Source organism: Rattus norvegicus, chromosome 2, assembly GCF_036323735.1.
Source record: "Rattus norvegicus strain BN/NHsdMcwi chromosome 2, GRCr8, whole genome shotgun sequence".
NCBI lineage: Eukaryota > Metazoa > Chordata > Mammalia > Rodentia > Muridae > Rattus > Rattus norvegicus.
The window spans coordinates 104,739,813-104,758,576 of record NC_086020.1 but is presented as its reverse complement, the minus strand read 5'-3'; the positions used below and the strand labels follow the sequence as shown (position 1 = coordinate 104,758,576).

Below are 18,764 nucleotides of genomic sequence, written 5' to 3'. Positions count from 1 at the left end.
CACTCTAAACTCCCCAGCAGGTGCAAACATGCTCCTCACTACTCACCCAAATGTTTTGGTTTCAGAATGAAACAGAGAGAGAGAGAGAGAGAGAGAGAGAGAGAGAGAGAGTCAGTCTTATTTTTTATGTGCCCTAACCAGCTCAACAGCTGGGCCACTCCCAAACTTCTCTGTTACTAATGCCTCCCCTCCAATATTCCTGAATTATTACTTACTAAAATCTATATTTCATCTCTGCTACTCCAGACCCAATTAGAGGAGTGGCTGCTTCTCTGTCTTCTGCAGCTCCCATGCTTGTTTCCTATTCTTTTCTTGGTATGGTAATTCTCCTCCTCCTTCAGGTTCATTGCCCAGGAACCTCAAAGTCCCTGACTCTGTCTCCCTTCCCAGCCATTGCCACCTGCAATTTTATTTCCCAATTAGAACCAGCTGGGATCATGTACCATCGCTGTCTCACAGGCAGACATGCAGATTCCTGCATAATTTGGGAACACAACATAATATAAGCAATAAACTAAATCCTCATTTCTAATGGATGGAACTGCAGTTACCGATTGGTAAGTGGTGTTTGTGAGTGAATCAAGCTACTGGTGCTGATTTGTGTGAACTAAACTGCTGACATCCTGACAGCAAAGATTGGGATCACCACAAAGAACTATTTGGAAACAGGTCCCTTTGCTCTATTAACCGTTACTTTTGACTTCTGGTAGATGGTGAACTAGAAGGGAGGTTAAAGTGTTAAAGAACCCTTATTAAAGTAGGCTTTAAAAAAATCTAAGCCTACAGGTATCCTGCGTGCAAATAGACTATTAGGGCTAAGATGGCATACAGTTTGTGGGAGTAACCAACCAATATGTGACTTGACTTAAGGCCAACTCCATGAGATGGAACCCATACCTCACACTGTATGGGTGACCAAGAGCCAGAGACTAGATAACCCAGGAACTTAGAGTAAAACCAAATACTATTGGTCTTAAAATCAAACAAAACAGAGTAATAAAAATGACTCCTAATGGCATGCTACTACGCTGAAAGATCAGTGCCTTGCTTCGCCATCATCAGAGAAGCTTCTTCTACAGGATATGAGAGCAAATACAGTGAACCACAGCTGGACATTATGCATAGGAAGAGGGAAACTGGAACACTCAGTCCTACATGGGATGTCTCCTCAAAACCCTCTCCTAAGAACCCTGTGGAGGAGGAGGAAGAAAGAATGTAAGAATCCAAAGAGATGGAGGACACCATGAAAACAAGAACCTGTAAAGCATCATGAATAAAGCTCATAGGAACTCACAGAGACTGAGCCAGCATAAACAGACCCTGCAAAGGTCTACATCAGGTCCTCTGTGTATACATCATGGTCTTCAGTTTACTGTTTTTATGGAATTCCTGAGGGCAGGAATTGGTGGGGCTCTGATTCTTGGGACTTTTCTGGGGCTCTTTTCCTTCTGCTAGTTTGTCCTATCCAACTCTGATGTGATTTGTTTTGCTCTGTCTTATATTTTAATTTGTTATTTTTTGTTATTATCCCTTAGAAGCATATTTGTTTAATAATGAAAGACATAAAGGGAATGGAACTGTGATGCAAGACAGATGAGATAAATTAGGAAACATTGAAGGAAAAGAAACTGGAATGAAAATATATTACATGAGGAAAAATATCTATTTTCAATAAGGTGGGGGAAATGTGATAGGAAATATATCACATTGTAACATACAAACTGAAGAGATTATTAGTTACAGAGGAGTTATTTTTTATTAAATTGCCATTGAACTACTATATATTTCAAAATATGGATAAATAATGGCTTTATGACTATTTTTCATGTATAGACATTCTATGCACTAAGATGTATTTACAGTTTTAGTTTATGATTGGATAGAAATTTCCATTTGGCTATAATAATACATTTTTTATCCATGTTATAATCATTTTAAACACTGTTCCCTGAAAAATAAATTTCTCTATCCTTGATCCTAATGAAGCTTGTTTGTGTTTTCCAGAATAGAATCTACCTCCTCTCTCAGAGAGTAAATTGTGAACTGTATCCATATGGACCCATTGCATTGCATACGTAAACTTGGCAGCTCTGATAAGTTCACGTCTAAACTTCAGTAGAATGGATGCCAAGGCAGAATCCAGGGGTTTTGAGCAGATTTGCACCTTCAGTGCATTAAGGTTCATCGCACTGTTCTCTAAGAATAAGCCAAAAATTATCTTTTAACTGCTGTCTAGTACAAACCAAATATTTTTTCACTGTGGGTTTGGGGTTTGTTTTGTGACCATGACTTTAAAAATATTTAATGGAAATCATTGTATATCTACTCAGCTTCCTTCTTGGTTTTTCCAAGAAAGACTTGGCACCCACAGCAACAGAGGCAAATCATAGAAGTTCCACAATGAGAAAACGTTGAAAAGAGCTATTTTAATAATAAATCCTCCAGCTGGACATTCTTCCTGATAGTGGGAGCAAAAGTCTGATGTAGACCTTAAAACTGAGTAGCAACAGCAGGTAATATTATCTCAGAAATTATGCCAACTCTTAGGAAAGACGTGAAAACTAATAAGAAAAATACATTTGGGTTATTTGTAGTTTGCATTAACATTTATACCCTCCCATAAAGGTCACTGTTGTGAAGTTATGCATCCTTTTTATGTGACCAGTGTTCTTTGCGTCTCTGTCTCCAGTCACATAAGTGTCAAATAACCCACTGAGAGCTTAGGGAGAGAAGCCAAAAAGTTTCGGAGCTAATACAGATGATATCACACACAGATGACTAGATATTAATATAGTCTGTGTATCTAGGAGGCAGCAGTTGAACCACATTAATCAAGACACTTTCTAAGAAGAGAGACACTGTTGATGTGGATATAATTTTAAAAATTAAACTTATGATTGATAGTTGAAGAAGATGATTATATGCATGTATTAATTGAGGGTTTTCCAATGTGAAACCCTATGTGGAGGGTCAGAAGAATAATCTGTTTTCCAGGGAGGTATGGGGCTCATTAAAAGGTCAGCCTTAAGAGTATTTTCCTCATATGTTGAATGTGTTGTGTTGCTATAAATGTGTGTTTCAAAATGAAATAACAGGCCTGAGTTTGGAACAAGGTACTAACCTTCCATTTTTCAAAGAAGATGTAATGCTTTTATCCATTTATTGATCACTTAGATGTATAACGATCTACATGATGGGAAACTTCTGGACTTTCTATCTAACTATGACATAATTCAAGATGTTTCCAGAAAATGAACCAAAATATCTTTCTTTTGGCTTGCATGCACAGTACTGAATTCTAATTGTGTTTCTCTAAACCTCTGAATGACAAGATCAATTAATTTTGATACATCAGATGTTTTGGTAAATATTTTTAAAAGGGTAACCTTTTTTCCCTCCAACCCTGGTGCTGGCACCTTTGGGTCACATGGCACTGTGGGGTACTCTTATCTCAGCAGCTCCGTGCTGCCCCAAGTACTCTCAGACCCAGGCAGTCCACAAGCCGTTCCAGCGTGGAACCTTGCCATGCTAGTCCCTAGAGTTAGTTCTGGCACTGAAGAGCCATATGGAACTAACCATAATTTATCTCTGGTTAGTATCTCTCCCAGTGGCTCTCTACTAGCTGTCAACTCTCTGGTTCCAGCTACCCAATAAAATTCCAGGTCTAGAAGTCCAGCATGTGTTGGCCTATTGTGGCTCCCTGCCACGGACTCTGCCCACATCCCAGCAACCGCCCCATTGTAGTTAAGATTAAAAACTCTCAACTACTGGGTGAAATCATGACTCAATAAACTGTAACTTAACAATCAGATTTATATGTTAAATTCTCAATCTATAATACATCCACACAAACTCATAACCAAATTATAAATATATAAACCACTCACCTAGATAAGATAAATTGACCTATATAAATCCATCCCTTAAGAGATATTCATAACAACCTGTATCTATTTAGAGATGGATGGCGATGGATCATTTATGTCTGCCTCCATGTTGCCTCTCCCTTTTGTCTGCTTCTCCCTCTCCTTCTCTAAAACTTTGTTCCCTGCTACGACAGGCCTCATTTTATCTTGTGTCTGGCATCACCTGCATAATGACATCAAACTACAATCAGCTACTTCTAATGGTTACCTACACAAAACTTCAGCTACTATATTTTCCCATACAAAATAATGAAATAAACATGTCTCAACTATTGCTGAATTATGAATTATTCAAGTGACTTAATGAACTGCAAAGCCTGTTATGAGAAATCTGGCTCCCTTATTATGGGCAAATTACTTAAAAGGAATTGTGTCATGATTATGCCTATGTTATTGCCTGTCCTGATTAATAAATTACTTGGGAGAATGGAGGAGTTGTGGGGACATTCAAGAACTTTGATGTTTAATGTTTTTTACTTACTTTAACCAACTTGGTTCACAAGAGGAAAAAGACTTTTTATTCCCTTTACAAAATATATCCTTAAAGTATGAGAAAGGCAAGTATATGACCATGTAGCAATACTTTTGATAACACTCATCTCAATCAAACTGAAAAAAAATCTATTTCAGTGTCACCACCATATTATTTCAGCTCCTCTGTTACATGTATGTTGCCAACAAGAACTTTTACCAGATCAAAATGATCGAAGAATTAGACTCTAAAAAACTTTATCTTAAATAAGGAAAATGAAATGACTTTCAGGCTAAGATTTTATTAATATTGGCTACACAACAGGAGCCTGAAATCATCTCACGGTTAGTTAATATGTGGCTTATACTATGTGACCAGAAGTAGGAGGCATGTGACTTAGATTGTTTGGCAGGATTTACTGTTTATCTGGGTTAGAGAATAGGGTGTGGTCAGTGTGTTAGCCATGCAACAGGACAACAATAAAGCTGCTTCTAATCCTTGGGCAGAGAGAAGGAGAGATGAAGAAAGGCGACATTGTTGCTCTGTTTGATACTCACTCTTTATAGGGACTGGTAACCTAGAAGGTTTGAAGTCTCCTATTGACTCCATTTTCTATTTCTGTCCAAAAGATCATTAAGTCTATTGTTATAATAAAGCTCTCTGACCACAGGTAACTTAAGAAAGGACACATCAATCTGCAGATAGATAGGTAGATAGATAGATAGATAGATAGATAGATAGATAGATAGATAGATAGAGATAGAGATAGAGATATGCAGAAAGGAGAGAGCAAACTGAGAGATAAGTGAGATAAGGCTACAAATTCAAAACCCACTCACAGGGGTATATGTCCCTCGTCAAGGCTCCACATCCTAAACTAATGCCATCAACTAGTGAGTAGGTATTCAAATACATGAGCCTATGGATGGATGACATTTCTTATTTAAATTATTACATGTATAAAATTATTCTTCAGTATCACTAACAATTAGCATTTCCAGTAAATTAATTATGTCAAATATTAGTACTCTTCAAATACATTTTTGAGTGATTATGTAACATGTAATGGCTCATTCCAGGTCTGCTTAGACCTTGGCCACCAAGTGCTGCAATTGGAGAAGACCTGACACATAAATGAAAAGACTTGTCAATCCAATAAGCAATGGCATATTTTCTAATTGTTGTCCTACCTGGACACTGGGAAAGAAATTGGCATAGGTATTAAAATTTGTTCTTGCATACTGTACAAAAGAATGGGACAGCAACATTAAGAGAAAAGTGTTAGCATCTCACAGAAGATTTGAACATCGGTAAGAAATTGACCCTGGATAGCTACCCACAAGAATTTAAACACAATGTTTTGTTCTGTGAGATGAAATCAAAATTTAAGAGTCATTGGGTCAGATCAGTGCTGGGATGGTCAAAGTCATTTGCACTTTATTGCCAAATAAAAGAGATTCTCTAGATAGTATGTATTCAGAGAAACCCATGAAGTATTTTCTTCCTTCCCCCATGGAAGCTAAGGGGATTCCATTTTCTTGGCTACTTGAGCTCTAGTTCCCTCCTTAGCACTCAGAAATCTTTAAGAGTATTCTCTAAGTTCTTATTCCTTTCTGTAATGAAACTTCTCTCTCCCTAAAATAAAGACAGCCAATACCATTTATGAAGAAGTGTGATGTCACTGTAACACCAATGCCAAGAATCGGAGTCATTAGTAACAGTTTAGAGTTTGGAACAGTATTCTGAACTTATTTAATCTCAGAGAAAATAGGAGGCTCAGGTTTGCATAGATAAAAATCAGGCTATTTGAGTTCACAGCCTGAGGCCTTTGTCCCCGGTGACCAAAAGCTTAATTACTGATAATATTCGTGTCACAGACCTCTTTGCTATCTCTAAATACTGAGAACTCAAAATATTTTTAAGAAAAAGCTATTTTAACATGATCCTTATCTTGAAGGGAAAACTATTTAGACATCTTTTTTTAGAGAAATTACTTCAGCTTCATGATACATTACCCTATGCGAAACTGCTACATGCAAAATAAAATGAAATAAAATCATGTTTGGTTTTACAATCATAAACAAAAAAACCAAAAATTTTCTAATCAAAGTATGCAAGAATGTTTGTGTTGTTGATAGTTCTTTCCTGCTAAAAATATTGAGAGGAAAATAACTCACTAGATAAGATAAGAGTGTAATGAACATGCCACTAATAAAGGAAGGGCTTCTCCTTCCATGAGTACCCAACAAGGCCATCTCTGCTACATATCCAGCTGGAGCCCAGGGTCAGTCCATGTATAGTCTTTGGGTAGTGGTGTAGTCCCTGGAATCTCTGGTTGGTTTGCATTGTTCTTATGTGGTTGCAAGACCCTTCATCTCTTTCAACCCTTTCTCTAATTCCTACAATGGGGGTCCCCTTCTCAGTTCAATGGTTTGTTGCTAGCATTCGCCTCTGTATTTGTCACTCTCTGGCTGAGCCTCTCAGGAGACAGCTATATCAGGCTCCTGTCAGCATGTACTTCTTAGCTTCATCAATATTATCTAGTTTTGGTCACTGTATATGTATGGGCTGTATACCCCTATGGGGCAGGCTCTGAATGGCCATTACTGCTGTCTCTGCTCCTAATTGTGCCTCCATATCTCCTCCTATGAATATCTTTGTTCCCCTTTTTAAGAAGGACTGAAGAATCCACAGTTTGCTCATCTTTCTTCTTGAGCTTCATGTGCTCTGTGGATTGTATCTTGGGTAGTCCAAGGTTTTGGGCTAATATCCACTTATACGGATAAGTGCATGCCATATGTGTTTTTCTGTGATGGGTTACCTCACTCAGGATGATATTGCTATGAAAATATTGCCTATGAAATTCATGAAGTCATTGTTTTCCATAGCTGAGTAGTACTCCATTATGTAGATGTACCACATACTCTGTATCCATTCCTCTATTGGATCTGGGTGCTTTCCAGCTTCTGGATGTTGTAAGTAATTCTATGAAGAGAGTGGAGCATGTGTCTTTGTCCTGTGTTGGAGCTTCTTTTGGGTATATGCCGAGGAGGGGTATAGCTGGGTTCTCAGGTAGTGGAATGTTCAATTTTCTGAGGAACCTCCAGACTGATTTCCAGAATGGTTGTACCAGTCTGCAACAATGGAGGAGTGTTCCTCTTTCTCCACATCCTCGCCAGCATCTGCTGTCACCTGAGTTTTTGATCTTAGCCATTCTCACTGGTATGAGGTGGAATCTCAGGGTTGTTTTGATTTGCATTTCCCTGATGACTAAGGATGCTGAACATTTCTTTAGGTGTTTCTCAGCCATTCGATATTCCTCAGCTGAGAATTCTTTGTTTAGCTCTGTAGCCCATTTTAATAGGGTTATTTGTCTCCCTGCTAACTTCCTGAGTTCTTTGTATATTTTGGATATTAGCTCTCTATCAGATGTAGGATTGGTAAAAATCTTTTCCCAATCTGTTGGTTGCATTTTGTCCTAATGACAGTCTCCTTTGCCTTACAGAAGCTTTGCAGTTTTATGAGATCCCATTTGCCAATTCTTGATCTTAAAGCATAAGCCATTGGTGTTTTGTTCAGGAAATTTTCCCCAGTACCCATGTGTTTGAGACCCTTCCCCACTTTTTCTTCTATTAGTTTGAATGTATCTGTTTTAATGTGGACGTCCTTGGTCCACTTGGACTTAGGCTTTGCACAGGGTGATAAAAATTGGCCCATTTGCATTCTTCTACATGCTGACCTCCAGTTGAAGCAGCACCATTTGTTGAAAATGCTATCTTTTTTTCCATTGGATGGTTTCAGCTCCTTTGACAAAGATCAAGTGACCATAGGTGTGTGGGTTCATTTCTGGGTCTTCAATTCTATTTCACTTATCTAGTTGCCTGTCTCTGTACCAATAACATACAGTTTTTATCACTATTGCTCTGTAATATTACTTGAGATCAGGATGGTAATTCCCCCAGAAGTTTTTATTTTTTTGTTGAGGATAGTTTTTGCTATCCCAGGTTTTTTTTTTATACTCCAATTGAATTTGCAAATTTCTCTTTCTATCTCTATGAAGAATTGTGTTGGAATTTTAATGGGGATTGCATTGAATCTGCAGATTGCTTTTGCCACAAGGGCCATTTTTACTATATTAATCCTGCCAATCCATGAGCATGTGAGGTCTTTCCATCTTCTGAGATCTTCTTCAATTCTTTCTTCAGAGACTTGATGTTCTTGTCATACAGATCTTTCATTTGCTTGGTTAGTCACATTTGGGACTATTGCCAAGGGTATCATTTCTCTAATTTCTTTCTCAGCCTATTATCCTTTGAGTAGAATAAAGCTACTGATTTGTTTGAGTTAATTTTATACCCAGCCACTTTGCTAAAGTTGTTTATCAGGCTTAGTAGTTCTTCGGTGGAACTTTTGTGGTGACATAAGTCATATCATTTGCAAATAGTGATGTTTTGACTTATTCCTTTCCAATCTGTATCCCTTTGACCTCCTTTTGTTGTCTGATTGCTCTGGCTAGGACTTCGAGTACTATACTTAATAAGTAGGGAGAGAGTGGGCAGCCTTGTCTAGTCCCTGATTTTAATGGAATTGCTTCAAGTTTCTCTCCATTTAGTTTAATATTAGCTACTGGTTTGCTGTGTGTTGCTTTTACTATGTTGAGGTATGAGCCTTGAACTCCTAATCTTTCCAGGACTTTTATCATGAAGGTATATGGAATTTTGTCAAATGTTTCTCAGTATCTAATGAAATGATCATGTGTGTTTTTTTTCTTTAGAGTTTATTTATATAGTGGATTACATTGATGTATTTCCATATATTGAATCATCCCTGCATCCTTCAGATAAAGCCTACTTGATCGTGGTGGATGATCATTTTGATGTGTTCTTGGATTCTGTTTTCAAGAATTTTAGTGAATATTTTCGCATCAATATTCATAAGGGAAATTGGTCTAAAGTACTCTTTCTTTGTTGGGCCTTCATGTGGCTTAGATATAAGTGTATTTGTGGCTTCATGGAAGAAATTGGGTAGTGCTCCTTCTGTTTCTATTTTGTGGAATAGTTTGAACAGAATTGGTGTGAGGTCTTCTATAAAGGGCTGGCAGAATTCTGTAGTAAACCCACCTGGTCTTTGAATCTTTTTGGTTGGGAGACTTTTAATAATGTCTCCTATTTCTATAGGAGTTATAGGGTTGTTTAGATAGTTTATCTGTTCTTGATTTAACTTTGGTACCTGGTATTTGTCTAGAAAATTGTCCATTTCCTCCAGACTTTCCAGTTTTGTTGAATATAGGCTTTCGTAGTAGAATCTGATGATTTTTTTAATTTCCTCAGATTCTGTTGTTAGGTCTCCTTTTTCATTTCTGATTTTGTTAATGTGAATACATTCTCTGTGTCCTCTGGTTAGTCTGGCTAAGGGTTTATTTATCTTGTTGATTTTCTCAAAGAACCAGATCCTGGTTTCGTTGATTTTTATATAGTCCTTTTTGTTTCTACTTGGTTGATTTCAGTCCTGAGTTTGATTATTTCCTGCCTTCTATTCCTCTTAGGTGTAGTTTCTTCTTTTTGTTCCAGAGGTTTTTGTTGTGCTGTCAAGGTGCTGGTGTATGCTCTCTCCCGTTTCTTTCTGCAGACACTAAGAGCTGCGAGTTTTCCTCTTAGCAGAGCTTTCATTCTGTTCTATAAGTTTGGGTATGTTGTATCTTCATTTTCATTAATTTCTAAAAAGTCTTTAATTTCTTTCTTTATTTCTTCCTTGACCAAGTTGTCATTGAGTAGAGCGTTCTTCAACTTCCATGTATATGTGAGCTTTCTGTCTTTTTTGTTGTTATTGAAGTCCAGCCTTAGTCCACGGTGATCTGATGGGATGCATGGATTATTTCTTTCTTCTTTCATCTGTTGAGGCCTGTTCTGTGGCTGATTTTATGGTCAGTTTTGGAAAAGGTATAATGAGGTGCTGAGAAAAAGGTATATTCTTCTCTTTAAGAATCAAATGTTCTATAAATATCTGTTAAGTTCATTTGGTTCAAAACTTCTGTTGGTTTCTCTATGTCTGTGTTTAATTTCTGTTCCCATGATCTGTCCATTGATGAGCGTGGAGTGTTGAAATCTCCTACTATTATTGTGTGAGGTGCAATATGTGCTTTGAGATTTAGTAAGGTGTCTTTTATGAATGTAGGTGCCCTTGCATTTGGAGCATAGATATTTAGGATTGAGAGTTTATCTTGTGAATTTTTCCTTTGATGAATATGATGTGTCCTTCCTTTTCTCTTCTGATAACTTTTGGTTGAAAGTCAATTTTATTCGATATTAGAATGGTTACTCCAGCTTGTTTCTTCAGACCATTTGCTTGGAAAGGTTTTTTCCAGCCTTTTACTCTGAGGTAGTGTCTGTCCTTGTCACTGAGGTGTGTTTCCTGTGTGCAGCAAAATGCTGAGTCCTCTTTATGTATCCAGTCTGTTAGTTTATATCTTTTTATTGGGGGAATTGAATCTATTGATGTTAAGAGATATTAAGGAGTAGTGATTGCTGCTTACTGATATTTTTGTTGTTAGATGTGGAAATATGTTTGCATGCCTCTCTTCTTTTGGTTTCATTACAAGGTTACCTTCTTACTTTGTCTCCCTCCTTATGTTGGAGTTTTCCATGTATTATCCTGTGTAAGGCTGGATTTGTAGAAAGATGTTGTGTAAATTTGGTTTTGTCAATGGAATATCTTGCTTTCTCCATCTATGTTAATTGAGAGTTTTGCTGGATATAGTAGCCTGGGCTGGCATTTGTGTTTTGTTTAGCGTCTGTATGACATCTGCCCAAGTCTTGGGCTTTCATAGTGTCTTGTGAGAAGTCTTGTGTAATTCTAATAGGTCTGCCTTTATACATTACTTGATTTTTTTCCCTTATTGGTTTTAATATTCTTTCTTCGATTTGTGCATTTGGCGTTTTGACTATTATGTGACTGGAAATTAACATAAGAAATTCTTTTCTTTTCTGGTCCAATCTATTTGGAGTTCTTTAGGCTTCTTGTATTTTTATGGGCATCTCTTTCTTCAGGTTATAGAAGTTTTCTTCTATAATTTTGTTGAAGATATTTACTCGTCCTTTGAGTTGAGAGTCCTCACTCTCTTCTATACCTATTAATTAGCCTTAGGTTTGATCTTCTCATTATGTCATAGAATTCCTGGATGTTTTGGGCTAGGAGCTTTTTATGTTTTACATTCTCTTTGATGGTTGTGTCAATGTTTTCTTTGGTATCTTCTGACCCCGAGGTTCTCTCTTCTATCTTTCGTATTCTGTTGGTGATGTTTACATCTATGACTCCTGATCTCTTCCCTAGGCTTTCTATCTTCAGAGTTGTCTCCATTTGTGTTTTCCTTATTGTTTCTATCTCTATTTTTATATCCTGAATGGTTTTGTTCAATTCCTTCACCAGTTTGTTTGTGTTTTCCTGTAATTATTTAAGGGACTTTTGTGTTTCCTCTTTAAGGACTTCTAGTTTTTTACTTGTGTTTTCTTGCATTTCTTTAAGGGAGTTATTTATGCCCTTCTTAAAATACTCCATCAACATCATAAAATGTAATTTTAAATCCAAATCTTGGTTTTCGGGTTTGTTTAGGTGTCCAGTATTTGCTCTGGTGGGAGAACTGGGAGCTGATGTTGCCAAGCAGTCTTGGTTTCTGTTGCTTAAGTGCCTGTGTTTGCCTCTCACCCTCAAGTTGTCTCTGGTGGTAGCTTGTCTTGCTGTCTCTGACAGTGCCTTGACCCTTCTGTAGGCCTGTGTGTCAACACTCCTGTAGACCTGTTTTCTTTTAGCCGGATCTGGGAATGGAGAACTGCTCCTAGGTTTGTGTGACCTGAAGCCTTCAGTCAGGTTTCTTAGTGCAGAAGAGTTGGTCTTACCTATGCTTTCTGGTATAGAGGCACTCCTGGCAACTGACTTTCAGCTCTCAGTGCATGTAGAAACCCAAACTCTCCTGCCCCTGACTGCTCCTAGGTCCCCATGCCCAGTGGGCAGATGGCACTAGGCGATTTTTCTTTGGGTGAGGAATGTGGGCAGCAAGTAGTTGTCTCCTCCACATTCTCAGGATTGTCCACACTTCTGGGAATTCAGCTCTCTCTCCCACAATGGATTTTTGTTCAGGAAGCTGTTTGACAGGTTCAGTTCAGTTCCAGGTGCAGGCAGAAACCAGTAGGTTTCTGCTGCTGACTGCTCCTATATTCCGGTATCCAGAGGCCACTACATAGGTTCCTCTTTTGCCAGGAATGTGAGCAGAAGTGGGCAGAAGTGGTGGTCTTCCCTGAGGTCTCAGGATTGTCCACACTTTCTTGGAGTTCCTAAAGGATCTATTTTTAAGAATCAGTATTTTAAGAAATACTCAAGTTAATAATAAAAAAAAAAGAATCAGTATTTTTCTCTATATTGTTGCCATTTGATTTAAATTAAGACATAACATTTGCCATTCAATCTTTTCCCCAAAGCAATATGCATTTATCTGTGCACCAGCTACTTTGTATGCAATAAAGAAATGAGGAAAAGAAAATGAAATGTCAGAGAAAAGTATAGCACTCAGCATGTGGTTGAATTAATATCTCTCTCTCTCTCTCTCTCTCTCTCTCTCTCTCTCTCTCTCTCTCTCTCTCTCTCTCTTAGCATGCCCATTCTCTCTTTCTCCCCCCAACCCATAGTGACTTCCCTGACCTTGGTCCTTGGGGCCACTGAACTTGCCTAAGAGCAGCTTACCCTAAACCTGCATTTAATATAATATAATCTGGCTTGAACTGGCTCATTTCACTCATTTCACCAGCAGAGAAATAATTTATTAATACTCTCCAAGGTAGATTTTGTAAGGCTCTGAAAATTGCTCAGATAGTATGCAAAGAAAAGAGTATTTATTCTGTAAGGACAACATAAACCCCATTTGTCTCCATTCAAAACCTGTTTTGGAAAAGCAGTGTAAGGCACCAGCTCCAGGAACAGACCCTAAATCCCAAAAACTGGGTCATAAGACACCAGTTCCATGGACAGACCATAAAATCCAGAACAAGATCATAAAACCTCCTCCCAATGAACAGTCTAGGGATAACCACAAAAATGGGGAAACATCTCATCTCAGAATGGAACATGTGCTCTGGCAGCCCAATCTCATCCTATGGTTAAACGTTCATGACATAGGAATGCAGACCACTGACCGCCTGTGACCCCTAGCATCCACCAATGAAATTTTCGATTACCTAATCCTTCTAGAGAGCTCCCCCAATTCCCAGTTCCCTATAAGAAGGTCTGTGTGCCTTTGTCTGGGGTTACTTTTTTACAGAATGGTTCATTTCCACCCCCAGCCCCATCCCCATCCTCACATGCTGGATGTTTCTGCAGAATAAGCAATGCTCTCTGCTTGTGCCTACTATCCGAGTCTGGAGTCTTCTTTCAGTGATTTTCCAGCCCTCACAATTCTGCAGAAGCATCTAGCAAGCAGGCATGAACAATTCTTCAGAATGCTCCACTCAGGCTGAAATCCTAAACTATATAAAAAAGGAAGAGAGCTGAGAGAACAACCTGTCCTTCATTGCTCACTTAATCCTGGCTCCAAACACAATGTGGTCAACTACTTCAAGCTTCTGCTGCTTTGACTTTGCATCCTGAGACACTGCACTGTCTGTGAGTCAAAATAAACCCTTTCTTACTTAGTCTGTTTCATCGGGTAATTTTGTCACCTCTACAGAGTAATAACAGAGTAGTTTAAAAAGAATTCTAAAGAAATAGAAAATCAAGAGTTTTTCAAATTAATGAATTTGAGACAGGACAGGGAAAATTATGAGTCTTATTGAAAAAACTCATTAGTTGAGAAGCCAAAATTCCAGTGTTATAAACATTTGCCATATAGTGACATACAGTTAATATTTTATTATATATAGACATTTTATTGAGAGAAACAATGAAGCAGGCTCAAAGCCTGAGTGTGTTTGACCTAGGATAGGGTCTCATTCTTTCCCTATGCAGTGCCTGCCAATCTCAAACAAGACTGGTAACTGTGCATACATGAAAGTTCCTGCCTCCTTGTATCTCCGTATTCTTTACCTTACCAACTATAGTCCTGTGAGTACCCAATGATCTCATTTCAAATCTCTAGCTGCCCTTTGTAATTGGAATATAGTAACATGAAAACCCAGTAAAACATTATATAGAAGTCATATCCACACTTGTAGATGTCTTTTAACATTCTTTTTTTCCATTTTTATTAAATTGGGTATTTCTTATTTACATTTCAAATGTTATTCCCTTTCCCAGTTTCTATGCAAAGACCCCTCTAACCCTTCCCCTTCCCATTTTATATGGGTGTTTCCCTCCCAATGCTCCCCCAATTACCGCCCTCCCCGAAAGAATTCCGTTCACTAGGGATCCAGCCTTGGCAAGACCAAGGGCTTCCCCTTCCACTGGTGCCCTTACTAGGCTATTTATTGCTATCTATACAGTTGGAATCCAGGGTCAGTCCATGTATAGTCTTTGGGTAGTGGCTCAGTCCCTGGAAGCTCTGGTTGGTTGGGATTGTTGTTCATATGGGGTCTCAAGCCCCTTCAAGCTCTTTCAGTCCTTTCTCATGTGTTCTGTGCATCTAGGATAATTCAATCATTTGGGCTAATATCCACTTATCAATGAGTGCATACCATGTGTGTTTTTCTGTGATTGGGTTACCTCACTCAGGATGATATTTTCCAGTTCCATCCATTTGCCTATGAATTTCATAAAGTCATTGTTTTTGATAGTGGAGTAGTAGTACTCCATTGTGTACATGTACCACATTTTCTGTATCCATTCCTCTCTTGAAGGGCATCTGGGTTCTTTCCAGCTTCAGGCTATTATAAATAAGGCTGCTATGAACATAGTGGAGCATGTGTCTTTGTTATATGTTGGGGCATCTTTTGGGTATATGCCCAAGAGAGGTATAGCTGGGTCCTCAGGTAGTGCAATGTCCAATTTTCTGAGGAACCTCCAGACTGATTTCCAGAATAGTTGTACCAGTCTGCAATCCCACCAACAATGGAGGACTGTTCCTCTTTCTCCATATCCTCGCCAGCATCTGCTGTTGCTGGAGTTTTTGATCTTAGCCATTCTCACTGGTGTGAGGTGGAAACTCAGGGTTGTTTTGATTTGCATTTCCCTTATAACTAATGATGTTGAACATTTCTTTAGGTGCTTCTCAGCCATTCAGAATTCCTCAGCTGTGAATTCTTTGTTTAGCTCTGAACCTCATTTTTAATAGGGTTATTTGTCTCCCTGCAAGCTAACTTCGTGAGTTGTATATTTTGGATATAAGCCCTCTATCAGTTGTAGGATTGGTAAAGATCTTTTCCCAATCTGTTGGTTGCCGTTTTGTCCTAATGACAGTGTCCTTTGCCTTACAGAAGCTTTGTACTTTTATGAGATCACATTTGTCTTTTAACATTCTTAATCCTCATGTTTTTGTAAAAACATTTCTATTAAATCCCAACTCTGCTTCATTAACTAATTAGTCCTAAAATTTTTTCTATGCTGAGTCCATAAAAATAGATTGACCTTGTAAGTGAAGTTCACTGAAACTACTAAACCAGACTGTTCAATAGGGAAAAAGACAGTTTATTGAGGAGACAAACTGCTAAGCTCTGGCCCAGGTTGGAGAACATCACCCAGCCTTGGGGAACAAGTAAGTCTTATAGTGTTTCTGAACACTTAAGGGCCATCCCTTCCACTGGGGAGATTTCTTTTTAACTATCTTAGATAGAACAAGGTCCCCGGGTTGTACCCATCAGAAGTGGGTGTGTACCTGCTATTTGGCTATTTGGTTTCTCTTGCCTATAGGAGATGACCCTTTAGGAAGGAATGAGGAAACTGCAGATAGCTCTGATAAAACAATGTTTCTCAGTTATGGAGTTTCTTTTTCCTCATGGTCACCTGCCCTGTCTAAGTTCAGGAAGCCACTCTAGGGTATTAGTAAATATTCCACCATCTCATGGACATTCTTTGTGACCTAACAGCCCTAAGTTGAGACCCCTAAAAGCCCAGGTTCCTCTAGAAACTCCTTAGGCTGCTGAGGGTGACAGTGGGGACCTAGTCTCTTATTCATGTCCCATAAAATTCTAACAGTGAAATTAAATTCCAAATGAGGAAATGGAATTCATTAAATGTTAAATATTTAATAAGTCACATGTAACAACTTCAATTAGAATTTCATGAAAAGCCATCTGAATTAATTTTATAAAAATAATAACAAACTCAGCAACCTAAGTAGGACACTATCTGGAAAACAAAAGTATCAATAAGAATGTAAACTGGGAAAAAACATTTACTCTTATACTATCTAGCCAATAAAGAAACAAGAACAATTTTAATTACTTCAGTTTGCCAAGACAGATTTTGTGTTGTTTCGATGGTCACAAATTATTATGAGAAAAGGTCAACTGAGAAATAAACACTTATAAAAGTCACACCTGAATCCTCCCCCCTTTTTTCTTTGTTTGTTTATTTGTTTCTTTTTTATTTCTTTGTTTGTTTTGAAAATCACACATTCAAGCTTGAATATGGGCTCCCTGACAGCTTGTTTACAAGTACATAAAAACTCGGTGTCTGAGTCAAGTCTTAGCCTCCTTTTCAGATATGTGACCATTAGTATTCTGAGGTTATTGTTGATGCTGGTGGTGGTGGTGATGGTTTGTTCTTTTGTAAGGCTTAGTTTCCTCAAATTTAATACAAGTAAATTCATAAACTTTGAAAACCAAGTTAATTACCACATGCTGGTATACTAAACCTGACACAGAGTGAATTCTGAAAAAATAATAAGTTGGTGGTCTGTTGCTGATCCAGCCAACTGACTGGATAATGTCTCTAACTATAAGGCTTGACATGGTGGTTCACACCTTAATCCCAACAAGAGTCAGAGGCAGACCCATCTGGGTATGCTCTAGGCCAGCCTGGTTTATATATTGTATTCCAGGCCAATCAAAGCTACACGGTGAGACCTTGCTTCAAAATAAATAATTAATTATTAATAAAAATGAGTAAATATAAAAATAAAAAATATAAAGAAGAAAATAGAATTGAACTTTAAACGATATGGAATGCTTATTTTGAATCCTAGTTTTGTTCTTCCAATATTTGGTATAGTATGTGCCAAGATTCCTTCGCTCACTAGGCTGGTAAACACATGATTTGAGCACCAAGGCTAAGCAGGCTTATAAAATGTTTAGACTATGATGTGCCATAAAGAAAGAAATCACATCCATCTGGTTAACTGACCCCAACATTTCTATTACAGAGAATAAATTAAACTTATGTGATTTCTTTGTTTTGAAACCCACAGAACATTTGTTTAGCTAAGAGGATCCAAAGATAAGTATTATAAATAAAGTCATATAAATAGTGATCTTCCAAACAAAGAAAGTTGTTAAAAAGTTTCTCCATCCCGTTCAAAAATATCTATAAAGAGTTGTGTTATAATAATCTCTTACTATCATCTCTCTTCTTGTTTTGTTTTCTAATTTATTGCTCATCAATCATAGAATTGGACTAAAAACAAAATGAGTTTCATTTAGCTCCTTTTCAGTCTGGACCTTTGCTAATCCTTCTAAGTGCACTTCAGTGATGTTTAGTTCTTAACCAGGGTCTTACTGCACTATCTGTCTGTTACTCCACACAGAAGCATTTAGTTGGGCAAGCCAAGTCCTCCACCTAGCCATTAGCTAAGAGAAAACAGGAGGTTCTTTAGATCCTGATTCCATACTGGTCTAGAAAAGTGGCAGAACATGTGCATGTCTGGGGTGGAGCTCTGCTCTCTGTGCTCAAGGAGCTCCCCGGTGAGGCGCCATTACAGCCATCTAGATAAAAAGTGACTAGTAATAGCTCTCAGTGAGGATAGCAGACCTGTCTTGGGCATTTTTTAAAATGCGGCAGTTTGTTTTGTATTTTGAAATGGGATCTCGCCATGTAACAGGCTAACCTGAAGCTCTTTATATACTTGAAGAACTCGCAAAAAACTTTGTCTCCCAAGAGCTGAGATTAAAGGCATGTGACAGGTTTAATAAGCTAGTTGTGTGTGCATGTGTGTAAATGAGTATCTTTCAAGAGCCAAGTGTGGTGGCGTATGCATTTGATCCCAGCACTTGGGAGGCAGAGGCAGTCAGATCTCCCAAGTTCAAGGACAGCCTGATCTACAGAGAATTACAGGACAACCAGAGTTATACAGGGAAATCAAGTCTCAAAAATAACAATAAAAACAAACATTGTTTCAAGATTGTAGTGTTCATCAGTGCAACTATTCAAGTGTACAAAGTAACAGGATTATTCCTAGCTTTTTTTGATAAAGGCCCAGCTGCCTCTGGTTGACAGACATTGACATCATGAAG

At 38.1% G+C, this 18,764-nt stretch overlaps 1 protein-coding gene across 2 annotated transcripts in view; it reads left to right on the top strand.

Annotated features, from left to right (window-relative positions):
* Positions 1–13,752: 13,752 nt before the first annotated feature.
* Positions 13,753–18,764, top strand: part of Cpb1 (carboxypeptidase B1) — a 60,550-nt gene continuing 55,538 nt past the window's right edge. The window contains exon 1 of one of the 2 annotated variants that reach the window (XM_063281288.1): positions 13,753–14,046. The gene's annotated coding sequence lies outside the window, so the exon portion shown is untranslated. Of the gene's footprint in view, positions 14,047–15,996; positions 16,070–18,764 lie in introns of those variants that run through there. The other variant, XM_063281289.1, reaches the window with a different exon arrangement.